Below are 10,991 nucleotides of genomic sequence, written 5' to 3' on the forward strand. Positions count from 1 at the left end.
ACAAAGTTCATCTGAAAAAGAAAGATATCTGAAATCTCAAACATTTAGGACCAAAAAGCTACAGGCCTTAAAAGAAATATACATTCTTAATCAAGCACAGAGGAAGGATCAGTTCAAAAATAGATATAGGACAAATGCATCTTTTCGGAAGGCAAAAATAAATTATGTTAAGTCCAGATTCAACTTTCTCCACAGCTTAAGAGCAAGTCATAAAGCCTACATGGCTGAGTATATAAGGAAAAGGTTCAGAGATGATCCGGTCTTTAGAAGCAGGCAAAAATCATACATCAGTAATCGATTCAAAAATGATCTGGTCTTTAGAAGCCAACAAAAAAAAACAATGCGTGACTACATGAAGGTGAAGTATCATAGTGAGCCTGCTTATCGGGTTAAACACAACCAAAAATGTGCTGCCAACACAAGACGTAGACTATCAAGACAAGCACTTGCGAAAAAGTTTACACTGCAGCATGCTTTGCGAATAAGAAGAAAGTACAAAAGAAATGTAGGCTTCCACTTTGAAATTCCACGTCCACTGATGAGTGACAAAATGAAAGCTGCAATACAAAACTTTAATAAGAACATACAAAACGGACCCACATATGTTTGCACCGTGTGTCACAGAGCTCTTTTCCCCAATCAAGTAAAGCAATGTAAACGAGATAAATATACCAAGAATATGCGTGTAGTAGCTGATTGTCTAACAGGTACGTATGTTCATGTGTGTGGATCTGCATGCTCAATTCCATGTTCTGTACCTGAAGAGAGGATGGGGGAGTGGATCTGCTACACATGTGATAGCCATCTAAGTAGAGGGAAGATGCCATCCATTGCGGCTGCCAATCACCTTCACTTGGCTCCTGTTCCCATAGAGCTTGCGGAATTGAATGTACTTGAAAGGCAATTAATTGCAAAAATTCTACCTTTTGCAAAAATTGTTTCTTTGCCCAAGGGACAGCAAAGGGCAATACATGGAGCAGTTGTCTGTGTTCCTTCTGACATGGAAACAGTTGTAAACAGTCTTCCGAGGCCCCATGAGGAAGCCCAGCTTTTACAGGTGAAGCTGAAGAGGAAAACCAAGTACAAAGGTTACCAGTACTTTTACACAGTCAACATGAAAAATGTCTTCGCTGGACTGAGAAAGCTTAAAGAGAGTCATCCGGATTACAAAGATGTATGTATAAATGAAAGTGCAACATTTCAGGATTTCCAAGAGGATCATCCAGTTGAGGACTCGGAGACACAAGCAGAGGAGGCTGAAATGGATGCAGCAGCAGACCAGCAACCTGACCACATAGGGGCAGAGCATCAGGCACTTCGACCTGGTCTGATCTTGGACACCTGCATGCAGCCTCCGGACATTGCACAGGAAGTATTGTCATATGGAGAAGGAATTTTCAGCATTGCGCCGGCCCAGGGGAATAAGCCCATCTCCTTCTTCAGTGTTCCGAGACTTGAAGCCAAGGCTTATCCTGTACATTTCCCAACTGGAGTAAACACGTTAGATGAATCCCGCCGTGTTGGACTGTCACCAAGTATGTATTTCAATGTACGGCTCTTCTCAATAGATACTCGGTTTGCAAAAGACCAGAGTTACCTTTTCTTTGCTCAGTTTGTTACTGAAACTCATATTGCCAATAATAGTATGTCCATTCAGACTAGAAAAGGGAAACCAAGCACCAAAGATGGAAAAAATATTTCCAGCAAAATGATACAAGACAAAGAGGAGTTGGAAAAACTCATACAAAATAAAGAGGCCACCCGTTTCATGCAGCCTTTAAGAGGAACTCCTGCTTATTGGGAAAAAGGATTACGTGAGTTGCACGCCATGGTGAGGCAACTTGGAAAGCCCACTTTCTTTTGTACGTTCTCTGCTGCTGAAATGAGATGGCCAGAAGTCATTGAGGCGATCAAAGCTCAATATGGAGAGCAGGTAAGTTTTTCTGAGCTTGACTGGAATGCGAAGTGTGACATTCTTAGGAGCAACCCTGTCACCGTCATGCGCATGTTTGAAAAGAGAGTGGACGCACTGTTTAGAGACCTCATTCTTTCCCCTGCACAGCCCATTGGACCAGTTGAGGATTACTTTTATCGTGTGGAATTTCAGGCCAGGGGTTCACCTCATATACATGCTGTGATATGGATTAAGGATGCACCTGAAATGGAAGACCCTGCATGTTGCGATGAAGTCATAAAGTTCATTGATCGATACATATCCTGTCAGTTGCCTGATGAAATCAGAGATCCAGAGCTCCACAAAATTGTAACAGAGGTTCAAATGCACAGCAAAAATCATTCAAAATCATGCAAAAAAGGTAATGTTGAATGCCGATTTGGATTCCCCAAACTACCAATGGACCACACCAGAATTACTGTCCCAGTAATTGACTTTGATCTGGAAAATTATGATGAAAAACCAAAACAAATTAAGCAAAAAGGTAGGAGAAAGTCCAAAAAATCCAGATCACCATTCATCTCAAACCTCCAAAGAGAGGCTAAGAAGAAATTGAAACCAATTAGGGATTTACTGAAGGACGAAAAATCATCATTCAGCAATTTGTCAGAGTTACTCCAGGCTTGTAACATGACCAAAGAAGAGTACATTGGCCACGTTGATGCTCTCACTTCTGGAATGGTGGTAATGATGAAACGTGATCCTAAAGATAGTTGGGTGAATGGGTACAACCCTGATCTTTTGCGTGCGTGGAATGCCAACATGGACATTCAGTATGTGCTTGATGAGTACAGCTGCATTGAGTACATGATGTCCTACATAGCCAAGCCAGAGCATGAAATGGCGCAGTTCCTCAAATCTGTTGTTGACGATTTAAAGGGGACCAATGTTAGCGAACGCGATGAAATGAAAAAGATTATGCAGGCTTATTCAAAACAGAGAGAGGTTAGTGCTCAAGAATCGGTTGCGCGCACTTGTAGCCTACCCCTCAAAAAATCCTCGCGTAGTGTTCTTTTTCTTCAAACAGATGAAGACGGTGTAAAAATGAGCCTTCCAATGAGTAAACTCGTGAACATGTCTCCAGATGAGGAAAATGTGTGGATGGCAGGATTGCCAGAAAAATATCTAAACAGACCAGAAACGTTAGAATTCGAACACATGTGCCTGGCAGAATTTGCGTCAGAATACCGCGTTTTATATGGCAATCAAATTCAAGGGCCAAATGCAATTCCCCTACTTAATGATTCAGGATTCATCCAGAAAAGAACGATGGGCAAACCTGCAGTTATCAGATTTACTCGTTTCTCAGAGAAAAAAACACCCGAAAAATTTTATAGACGGCTTCTAAAGTTATATTGTCCACACAGAAGAGATGAGGACCTTAAAACTGAGGAACACACAACCTACGAAGCGTTTTACAACAACGGTTTCCGTGGTAGATATCAGGTTAAAAAGTATGTGGATTTCAACCGCAAAAGGTATGAAGGGCAGGGTAAAAAAATTGACAAAATTATGGAAGAGTTGAAAAAGCAAGGACCGGTTCGTAATGCTTGGAACACTTTTGCGCCAGAGGTTGAATTGGACAATTTAGAATGCGCTGCTGATCGACCACCAATCGAAGAAGATGAAGAGCAAGACCCTATTCCAGATTACGAAATTGATGTCAATTCTGGAGACATGCCAAAAATTGAAGCTCCAAAATTGAGCCCTGATTTCATCAGACAAATGTACAGGAGTTTAAACGAGACTCAAGCATCTGTGTTTTACGCCATTCGCGATTGGTGTCTGAAGCGCGTCTGGGGTGACAACCCAGAACCTTTTTTTTATTTCTTGACGGGAGGAGCTGGCTGTGGCAAATCTCATGTCATCAAATGTGTTTACCAGGAGGCAACCAAGCTCTTGCGCCAGCTTCCTCGACTTCTTGATATTGGTGACATCTCCAAGCCCACTGTGCTCCTCACAGCTTTTACTGGTACTGCTGCGTACAACATATCGGGAAAGACTTTACATTCCATCTTGAAACTACCCAAAAGTTTAAAACCACCATACAGCGGTCTTGGAAATTCATTGGATGAAGTGAGGGCAGTTCTTTCAAGTGTGGAAATCTTAATCATTGATGAAATCTCCATGGTCTCCAAAGACCTGCTTGCATATGTTCACTGGAGATTTCAACAAATAAAGGGGAACAACAGGTTCATGGGTGGGGTCTCTGTTCTGGCTGTGGGAGACTTCTTCCAACTTCCCCCCCTTGGACGAGCAAAACCTCTTTGTGTCGCCGAGGACGGCATGCTTGATATCTGGAATGAAAATTTCCAGATGATCAACCTGACCGAAATCATGCGGCAGAAAGATGACAGAGCATTTGCAGAGCTCCTGAACCGGATTAGATGTAAAGGTAAAACTGATTTGCTTAGTGACGATGACAAGAATCTTTTGATTCAAGCTGTTACTGAGCCCAAAGAGTGTCCTATGGATGTCCTACACATTTTTGCAACAAACAAACAGGTGGACACCCATAATGCAGCAGTTGTGGCCTCTTTAGGTGTAGTAACAGTTGATATCCAGGCAGAGGACTACAAAAGAATTACAAAGACCGGAAACATGATTAACCTGGGCTGTTGCATAGCTGGCAACAAGCGAGACCTGTCTAACAACATACAGGCTGGTTTGGGTTTTAGGGTGATGATTATAAGAAACTTGGATGTAGAGGATGGCCTTGTCAATGGAACATTTGGCACCATAGCTGATATTGTCACCAGTACCAAGGATGGAAAGACTAGTGTTAAGTTAATTGGACTTAAATTGGACAATCCCATAGCTGGACACAAAAAAAAGATTCAGGGTAAACCAGACGGCTTTGTTTATATTGAGAGATTTGAGGAACAGAGTAGCGTAAAGGGAGTGGTACGACGGCAATTTCCAATTAGGTTAGCCTTTGGTTGTACAGCACACAAAGTCCAAGGAATGACTATGAAGTCTGCCGTCATTTCTTTGAAGCGGATTTTTGAGCCAGGAATGGCATATGTAGCTCTCAGTCGCACAACTTCCCTGGAAGGACTTAAAATCATTGATTTCGATGAAAATAAGATCTACGCTGATGAAAATATTAAAGCAGCGATGGAATCAATGAGACCAGCATCGTTTTTGCACACCAGACCACTCTTGCATTTTCAGTCAGGTCATCAGGGTGCAACATTAACTATTGTCCACCACAATGTCGAAGGCCTTGTCTGTCACTCTGAGGACATGAAACAACATCATGAACTCATGTTGGCAGATATCTTATGCCTTACGGAGACTCATTTGTTTGGATCTTCTGTTCCAGCTTCCTGCCAAATGGAGGGCTATTCTTTTTTTTCACGGAATAGACATGTCTCCTACTCGAACAGAGTCGACATTGCCACCAAAGAGGGTGGGGGAGTAGCGACTTACTGCCGGAGTCTTCTCCAAGCGCAGGAACGGAGATTCTTTAATGAGGTTACAGATCTTGAATTTAACGTTGTCAAAGTGGACACCCCAATCAGAGCAGTCATCGCGACAGTTTACAGGCCACCAAGTTATGATCTTGGAACATTTTTAAGAAATCTGCAAAGCCTCTTGGTTGGCCTGAATTCAATGGCTATTCATCCCATTGTCGTATTAGGAGACTTTAATGAGGACCTTATTCCTCCTGGGAAAAAAGCCATCAATCAGTTGTTTAGAGCCAAAGGGTTTATGCAACTTATCTCTGATCCAACCACAGAAAAACGTACTCTGCTTGATCATATTTACATCTCTCATCCAGAATATTGTGTCAAATCAGGTGTCTTGCAGACTTACTACAGCTATCACAATCCTACATACTGTGTGTTGGCTTCAGTATAAGTTGCATCTACAGTGGCTTGCAAAAGGAGTCATGTTCCTTCAAGTTTTCCATATTTCATCACATTACAACCACAACTATGGAAAAACAGCGGAGAGGAGAAGTATTTGTTTATTTTTGCAGGTATATACTAAGTCACATGTGTCAAACTCAAGGCCCGGGGGCCAAATCCGGCCCGCCGTAGCTTTTTATGTGGCCCTCCACAGACTATACTTACACTAAGTGTGATTAAATATTATATTATCAATCATATCAATGCAGTTTTTATCTGTTTACTGCCAATTTATATCAATCAGTCCCTCCAGTTTCTTGAGAATTTAGTTGATGTATGATTATAGTCCATGATTTATACAGCGAGTAAATAAACAGTCGCATTTATTATTAGTTCCTGAAGGGACTGAAAAGAAGTTCAATAATATTATGTAATTTTAAGAATTTATTGACATATTAACAGTTTGTGAACAGGCTTTATCAACACATTCTGGCACAACTGGCCCTTTAAGAGTTTCATAATCTTGATTTGGCCCAAAACAAAAATGAGTTTGACACACCTGTACTAAGTAATACACACTTTTCAGTTTATTTGCAAAAAAAAATCTGTCATATTTTTAAGCCTCCCTGGTAGAGTCTATTCTGGAGTCCTGGAAAGGAGGGTCATCAAGATGCTGGAGAATGCATGGGAGTTCGTCCAAACAATCTACATGTGTTTTATGGACTTTGAGAAGGCATTTCACAGGGTCCCTCTGGGAACTTTGTCGGAGTTCTCCTGGAGTATGGTGTCCTAGTCCTTTGATACGGGCTGTAAGGTTTCTGTGCAACCTTACAGAAACGTGGTCTGCATTATTGGCAGTAAGTCAGGCTCATTTCTGCTTAGAGTTGGATTTTGCCGAGGAAATGAGCCCAACTCTGCTGACAATGCACACCAGTCTCTGACACCAGTCATATAGGGACCTAACAGCCTGTATCAAAGGACACGGGACCCCATACTCCCAGAGAACCCACCCCTTGCTCCCCGAAGGAAACAGTCGAACTTCTTCTCCAAGTCCACAAAACATCTGTAGACCCAACACCTGCATGGGAGTTAGGTGAACTCCCATGCACCCTCCAGGACCCTGCTAAGGCTGTAGAGCTGGTCCAATGTTAGATGACCAGGGCAAAAACCACACTGCTCTTCTCGAATCCGACTTTCGGCTATCTGATGGACGGTCCTCTCCATGAACCCCAAATAGACCTTGAGATGGAGGAATCACCCCCCCCCCCGGTCCTCCTTTTTGAACAAAGGCTGGGAACACTGAATCAAACAGTCTCACTTAATCATAAGGGTTCTACTTCATGGGGCTTTCATATTACATTTGGATGAAATATATTTGTGGTTGCAATGTAACAATATGGAACAGTTCAAGGGGTATGATTACTTTGTAAGCACTGTACATCTTAACCCTGAAATCATGATATGAAATTCTTTTTGGAGAAAATGTTGGAATCTCTAGTCGTTTTTAATGTCATTTCATTTGACTGTTTGCTTTTAATTATGATAGCGTGGATCGTTTTTCTTGATCATTGTTGCAGTGGATTTCATATGTATTTATTCATTGTACACATTTCTGAATTATGGTGTATGCTTGTGGATTTTGTTGTAGGCATAAGAGATTCTTGTACACTTAGTGAATCTTTTCAAAACTTATTTACTTGTAGAAGAGGCTTCATAAACAGGTTTTGTACTTGCACATGAAACTGTTTGAGCTTTGTGAATACGAAAGTGGCTGATCTTGAAACACTTATCGGTTCACTGTCAGAGTAGTTGCTGGAAATGTTGCACCAGGGAGCAGTAGATAAGACAATCAGTTACTATACGTATATTCTGTTCTATTTGAAATTAAAATGATTTGAAATGGGGACCATAAAGTTTTCGCAATTTTTCTAATACAGTTAACATAAATTTTTCCCTTCAAATAAGCCTAAATTTTTTGCGGAACTACGTTTTTATTCTTCACCGTTTGCGTCACTTAATTAAAGCTCTCCTTGTTTCAATCTCTCCTCAGTCACACTGAACTTTTTAATGCTGCAGCCCCCAGTGGCTACATTATCTTCACTTCACAAGCAGGACAAAAGTTTGGCTCACTTTTGTCCTGTTGGACTCCCTCCATCTTGTCAGAATTTGTTTGGTTTTGTGGAATTAACCCTTTGTTTTCCCAGTTTTAGTCTGTTTTTGCAGGGTTTTCCACGTAAAACGATCCTTGGAGGCTGCCAAGAAGACAGAGAGGAAACAAGACCTTGAGGTTTGGCCCATAAGATGTAGAAAATGTATCTAAATTGTAGCAACCTTACAAGTTGTTACATTTTTGTTGTTGGTTTGATAGGAGGAATCCAGTGGATGTGCCCTTTTTTCTTGGGTCATATTGGTATTTATATCTGTTAATCATTCTGAAATCTTTATTTAAACAAAGTTTAAATTTTACAGATGTTTAAAAATGTCATGAATATTAAATTTTTTTTTCTGTTTTTTTACTACAGAGTCTGTGATGTCACATAGACTGGATCCCAAATGAAAGCTTTGGAGCAGCGGTTGTTTTTTCTTCTTTTTTTTCTACAGTTGTAAATAGTTTTTTATGTATGTATATATTTAAAATAGTTTCATGTAAGAATATAGTTTAATATATGTTTCATGTATGTATAATAGTTTGATATTTATGACAAGTTGATCATCGTGGCAAAGCCATGTTTCACTTGTGAGATTAAATCTGTCAGGCCTTACATTGACACTCAGGCAACAACCCTGAGTGCCACACGGCCGGACAGGACACATGTAAATAAAAAAAAGATAGTTTTTATTGCAGAGACATCAAGTTCTGAAATTTATTGTATTCTTTAAATGTTGTAATTTTGGTTCATTGTAATCTTTACCTGTAAAAAGTTTGTAGAAATCTTTAATTTGACTTCAATATATATTTTTAAACTGTGATCTGTTGTGTGTGTGTGGGTTTTTTTATTTAAAATTTTTGTCACTATTATGAACTACATTCATTTGCCTTAAGTGACAATAGTCACTAATGTATACATTTAAAAATATTTTTTTGATTTCAAAGAAAAATGAAAAAAATAAAAAATATATATATTTAACTAATGTTATTATTGAATTTTAATATTAATAGCATTTAGGCTTACATTAGCATTTTGGCTAATTTTAGCTTTTACACTAATTTTAACATGTTAGTCAACATGCTTGTGATTCTCCACATGCTTATTTGTAATGGCTTTAACACAGGCGTTAGCAAAGTTTTTGACTAGCGGGCCAGAATGGGTAATTTGACAGAGAGGCCAGGAGCATTTGGACACGCAATGTAATTTATTAAACCTGGGTATTGAAATGTATGGAAAAACAGACACAATTGAAGGTGCAAATTTAAAAGAAATCAACATTTAGTGGAAATAGATAAATGGAATCACTTTCAAAGTATATATTTCAGAACATATTGTAATGATGCCAACACTGCAGCTGTAGTCCCGTCAAACAGGGTTTATTGGAAGTAAGAATAAGAGCAGCGTAACTGGAAACCGAACGCACAACCATCCTGCTGCTCCCACCCCCACCGTCATGACAGACCAATCACGTGCGAGTGGAAGTCAGCTGAGTCAGAGGAAGTAAATAACGCTACATGTAACAATAAGGAACACATTGTAACTTATAACACATAACCACGTGGAACCAAGCAGAACTAAAACAGAATCGTTTCAATATTATTACCCAATGAAAGAAAGGGATCTTTAAATTGAGAGCGATGTGCGGCATGTTAATTAAGCTACTGCATCGCTAGTGTGCGTAAATGCTAGAGTTGCTTTTTTTTTTTTTCTTAACACACTAGAGAAACTCACATCTCAGTGGGAACAGTGTTGTTCTCCCTTTTTTGCCAGTGCATCAAAGTCTGGAGTTAGTTTTGTTGTGGCAATTCTCAGAACAGATCTGAGGTGTTGGTCAGTTAACCAGGATCTGTGATGAGCTTTGTTGATGTTTATGACGCTGAAAATCTGCTCACATGAAGGTGAGCCAAATAATGCCATCTTCTGCAGCATCCACCGGAGGTTTTGGAAATGTGGCTTAGAAGCATAAAAGTCTTTCAGTTTAAGAGATCTGAACTTCTCTTTTGAGACGGTGTCAGTCTTCAGTCTGACACCTTGCTGTGCAAGCAAGGCAAAGCATTAGCTTTAGCCTTTTACCTTAAATGAAATAGGTAATAGCTATTTCCCTTATTACCTATGCTCAGTAAGTCATGCTTGTGACTATCCACGTGCTATTGATGACATTGCAGGTTTCTTTAGCATGGATGCTAATGTTTAGCATCAGAACGCTTGGTCCAAACGACGGGCACACTTTGGCAGGCCCCGGTTAAATTTCTTCAGGAATTTTCTAGTAGTTCTTTATTTTTCTTCCGTAGACCGGAATGCGGCTCGCACCGCTGCGAGCCCACCCACAAAAGTGGTATCAAAACGTGCGGCTCGATCCCGGCATGGGAGCTATTACTTTTATGGGGAATCGGCATTACGACGGCGACATAAAAAGCGAAAAACGAGCAAAATTTCCAACTGCCGAAACGCAGAGCATAACTGCCACCAACTGCCGCTCCGCTAGAGTGAAAAATGAAGTGGATTTCTGACCCCAAATAAAATTTGAAATCGCCGCCACGCCCACAAATATCGTGCTATCGGTATGAAACTCAGACATGACATCGATACGAATGTCTGCTCCGGTAAAATGTTTTCAAAATTTTTCTAGGGCTTACGGTTTTCTGTCAAGGTGCTTTAGAGCAAAATCAAGTTCCAGCCTAACTGACGCTCTCCACCATATATTTTCATACTTTGATGGAAAATTTCAGACCTCAGCACACACCATTTTTATCTCATCGCTGTAATTACTGTGAATGAGCTACAGATTTGATTTGCAGGACTATCGGAGACAAAAAATAGCTCTCTCATATGCTTCAAACGGTTTTCCGATACGTATCACGGTTTCCGAACGGCAAGGAGTTGTTCGGGCTGCTTTTTCCATTATAACTGACTGAGCTGTCTCACAAAGATAGAAATCTGTCTCTGCCTCACACACATGACAGTTGACCTCTTTAGAACTACAATTCCTGAAGGTTAGAACTACAACATGGCGGAACACTCAGTGCCTACAAA

At 40.4% G+C, this 10,991-nt stretch overlaps 1 long non-coding RNA gene across 1 annotated transcript; it reads left to right on the plus strand.

The window, feature by feature from the left end:
* Positions 1-7,361: 7,361 nt before the first annotated feature.
* LOC129362367 (uncharacterized) lies at positions 7,362-8,717 on the plus strand. Its single transcript, XR_008606215.1, has 3 exons — positions 7,362-8,095; positions 8,177-8,218; positions 8,331-8,717. It is a non-coding gene; the product is annotated as an uncharacterized LOC129362367 (long non-coding RNA).
* Positions 8,718-10,991: the final 2,274 nt, after the last annotated feature.

The sequence above is a fragment of the Poeciliopsis prolifica genome, unplaced genomic scaffold (genome assembly GCF_027474105.1).
Source record: "Poeciliopsis prolifica strain line A6 unplaced genomic scaffold, Auburn_PproV2 SCAFFOLD008, whole genome shotgun sequence".
In the NCBI taxonomy this organism is placed as follows: Eukaryota; Metazoa; Chordata; class Actinopteri; order Cyprinodontiformes; family Poeciliidae; genus Poeciliopsis; species Poeciliopsis prolifica.